At 38.1% G+C, this 4386-nt stretch overlaps 1 non-coding gene across 1 annotated transcript; it reads right to left on the reverse strand.

Annotated features, from left to right (window-relative positions):
- Positions 1-3742: 3742 nt before the first annotated feature.
- Positions 3743-3814, reverse strand: TRNAM-CAU (transfer RNA methionine (anticodon CAU)). The gene has a single exon. It is a non-coding gene; the product is annotated as a tRNA-Met (tRNA).
- Positions 3815-4386: the final 572 nt, after the last annotated feature.

Raw genomic sequence — 4386 nt, forward strand, 5'->3', positions numbered from 1 at the left:
ACCGGAGCATGCCCCTTGATGATTTGCTGGGAAGCGGAAAATGACAAGTTTAAAACTTCACCTGCATTATTTTATTATTTTTTTTAAGCTTGTGTAACTATTAAAAAACAGATTTTTTATTTTTGCTTTTAGGTCAGAGCACAAGACTGGAGTGCAACAAGCCATGTAATCAAGTCTAATTTCTTCCATTAGCAATGCTACTTTTTACATAAAACCACCTAAAAAAAAAAAAAGGCAACAACAACTACAAATCAAAAGTTTTTTTTCTTTGTTTTCAGTGTATTCTTTTTCAGAAAATTACTACTATCCACCAAGTTTTGATGTAGAAAAGCTTACAGAAAAGTTTCTTATTGTTGACTACGAACAGACCAGGTGACACCATGGATTCCAGCAAAGACGGGAAGACAGCACAAGCATAGTTCAGCAAATGCTCACCCCTTTCTTAGGTACTCTGTACAGCTATGGCTGTTGTGTCAGCTGCATTGGTATAGCCATTGCACACGGACAGCTGTGTCAGCTGACCCAAAGAAAGCTATCACAATTCACAGACTCCCTTAGTTACTGAGCTTGGCAAAAACATGTACAAAAAGAAATTCCAGTTGTTAAGAGCTACCAGGTTTCACAGTATAAGGAAAGAAAATAGTTACTTGAAAGTACCAGCCCTGTCCAAAATCACTAGAGCAGTGGGGATTTTCTTCCTCATTTTCACACTCAGGGACATTTTTTACACACACAAGTCTGAGACATTATGAGAACTGCTCCCTGGTTGTACATGTAAATCTACCCAGAACAATCAGAAGACACATGTATGTGTTAACAGGATGCTAGCAGTAACCTGCTTTATAACACTGAGACTAGCAAAAGTTTTGGAAAGAAACAGGCATCGAATGCAATCCATGGTTGGGACTTTAAAAAAATAAACACGGTTAGACAATGCAACAGCTTTCTACATTAACTTTTGCTCTTCCCCCCTCCTCTTTTTTCATTTTGAAAGCTGATAATTTAATGACCAAAATTTAGTAAATGGTAGCAGACATGAAAATCTGAGCTGAAATAGCACGCTCAAGAGAAGCTTGATTGCTGGCAAACAATCTGTCCACTCAGCACCTTACTCTTTTTGATCCTTCGAATTTAGTTCTCAAATCACTGTGTCCTCAGTGAAGAGACAGAAGCACCATGAGAGAGACCTGATACCATCATCCCAAAGAAGCACCATGAGAGAGACCTGATACCATCATCCCAAATGGTCCGAGTCTTGCACTGTTCTTAAAGCATTCTTTTTAAAGACTAGCAAGACAGAGAAGCTGTTCTGCTCTGGGGAAAACTTCATGTGAAGCTCCACCAGATCAAAGTTAAGACAATGAGAGGTGTGCAAGAAAATGCATGCATGATACACTCACAAACCAGTGGGTCTTTTGTTTTATGCTATGCATTTGGGCAAATACTGGATTTCTTTTGAAGAATATTCCAGAGATGGCAGAGCACTGCCAGGGCACTGACAGAAGGGTCCTCATTAAAAGGCAGAGAATTTCATAAAGTCGGTGGCATTCATGCAGATTTAGACCCACGTACAAAGCACAAATTAGGACTACATAAAATCTTTAATAGAACCAATGCTTTGCACTCCAAATTCTTGCCCTCACTTACAGGAAGGATTTCACAGCAGTTGAGCTCCCATACAACTCTCTCTGCATGGTGCATTACCTGGGCCATATGCATAAGAAGGAATTTGGCCAGGAGCAAATTTGAGAGCACAGAGAAATTACAACAATGGCTATTTGGCCTTTAGAGAACTATAAATCGGGTTGCACATGCACGTCATATCTGTTGTTCTGGTAGGAATGTACCACAGTGATCATTTGCTGCACTAAACACTTAACCTGAATGTCCTGAGAACAGCTGGATATTTTTGCTTGACTCCCGAGCAGCTCCAAAAACCAACCAGAAGCACAAGAGCTACTAACCCCATTGTGGCACAAAGGCAGCTATGGAGCTGCACAGTGAAACCTCTCTCCCCATGGCATGGTAGAACTCGCAGCAGCAGCTCCGGAGCCACCCTAGACTCTGACATTCAACTTCAAAAATGCCCCTGATCAGGCAGCTCTTTTTCCCATGTACTTATGTACATGTGTCTGTGCCCAATAGATCAGTTAATTGGGTTAAGATGAGTGCTCAAGTCCTACTCTGTAAGGCTGGGAATAAAACCAGCACACATCCTATAACCTACTTTGCAAAAACATGCTTTCCATTATGTTTTCCGAATTACCCGTAACTTAGGCCGTATGTTTTTTTTTAAACGGCTCAAATGTTCTATTTCAAAAGAATTTGACTTTTTTCTAATAGGGTCATTAGGCAGTAAAAAAAAAAAAAAAAAATCATCTGTAAAAGCAATTTGCGGTCAGTTGTTTTTTTTATAGGCTACAAAATTCTTACAAGAACTTCTTCAAAGTCCAATGAAGATGGTCTCCATAGAATAAATAACTGGTATTGGCACCTTCAGACTTCACTGTAATTCAGTCTTATTTAGATTTCTTAAACTCCTCATCGAGCAACAAGTGCTATTAGAGAAGCTAATTTCAAGCTGGAAGTCACTTACTCATACAAAAAGAAAAAAGGCAATAACAGAGATAAGGATGTTTCTCCAGAATTACTGAATTACACTCATTTTAATTGCCTAGGTTTAAATGTGCTTAGTTATCATTTCTCCCACTGAAAGCATTTAAAAAAATTGGCAGCAAGAGAAATCTTCATTTTCTCAATAAACAACTTAATTACAGCAATAACTGCAGAAACAGTCATGTTATTTCATATTTTACATCACCCACAGAGATTACAGACAGAACAAAACACGGTCCTTCTATGGTCTGATGCTAGACAAGAGAAAAAAACAAACAAAAAATAATAAACTTTTGCAAAAAAAAAAAAACAACAAAATGATCACCTAACTTAATAAAAATTCTCATTAACTTTTGCGTTGTAGGAGATATATTTGGGGAATGGTTTTGTTTATGGAAAAAATTCACTACTTCAATTTTCAATTATTTTGAATATTTATCATGATGTCCACTGGATTCTGTTAGTGAAATTAGACTCTCAAGTATGTATCCAAATTATCATTCATAAGTCATTCTCAGTTTGTCTCAGTGGTAGTTTTGATTGTTTCATATAGAGAACAACTGGGGACTAAGGACAAGTCTCACTAGCCCAATGGTCAAAAAAATGCAAAGTAAATGTCTCCAATTCTTATTCACTTAGGCCTGACAAGTCAGTGATTTCAAGATAAAAAGTCAGAAGTGTTGGGCCAAGCCTAACACCTGTGGAACAAGTATTCATGAAGCTTATTCCAAGAACATCCTCAGAAACCATACCAAAACCACCATTCAATCCTTCAATCTCCAGTGTGAAAACCACGATCAGATGGTGAAAAAAGCGAACAAACACACACACTAACAACAATACACAAAATGTTGACAACAAAAAAAAATCAATTTATGACCTCTTGCATGAAAACAAAAAGACAAACCAACAGCAATTCAAGCAGAACTACAAATCAAAGACATTGCCATATCTATTGTCCAGGAAAATGGCAGAAAATATGTTGAGGGGACTTATGCAGGTAGTCTGAGGAATCATAGAATCATTAAGACCTCAAGATCATCTGGTCCAACCATCACCCTACTGCCAGTATAACCAACTAAACCATGTCACTATGCACTAAGTCTAAGCTTTAAAAAAAGATTGTTAGCAGAGGATGGTTTCGATCCATCGACCTCTGGGTTATGGGCCCAGCACGCTTCCGCTGCGCCACTCTGCTGCTTGATTTTCATCAGAAAAGGCTAAGGAGAAAGAAAGAAGTAACATATGGGATGCAAAGCTTCAGTCTGAGTTGAAAGACAGATAATCCTAATTTTATCGCTGATAAGCAGCACAGCATATTCTCTCTCCATATCAGCCAGGCATTTCAGAAGTTTCTTACAGTAGTGTGCTGAAATCCCAAATGTACCTGCAGTCCACACTTGGGAGAACAAACAAACAAACCCCACTAAGCAACAGAACAGGAATAAAAATAAGACCAAGAAACAGAAGATCATGGAAAGTTTTATCCTGCAAAATACCTATTAACAGAATCAAATTAAAACAGGCCAGAAAGCTACAAAAGGAGCAGAATTTCCTTAAAGAAGAATTTGGTTGTGTGTTAGGGATATTCCTACTACAGTCTTGCATTTCTAAGCCTAAAACAACTGCCCTGTAACCATTCTTTCAATACCATATTTCAAGTCACCTAGGTTCCTTACTTCCACTGCAATATTAGGATTGCTATTTTAGTAGTTCATTCCCCAAACAGTGAGCAGCCTTCTTCTAATATGTCATTTAGTCTTATCACTT

This window comes from Anas acuta, chromosome 3, assembly GCF_963932015.1.
Source record: "Anas acuta chromosome 3, bAnaAcu1.1, whole genome shotgun sequence".
NCBI classification, from domain to species: domain Eukaryota; kingdom Metazoa; phylum Chordata; class Aves; order Anseriformes; family Anatidae; genus Anas; species Anas acuta.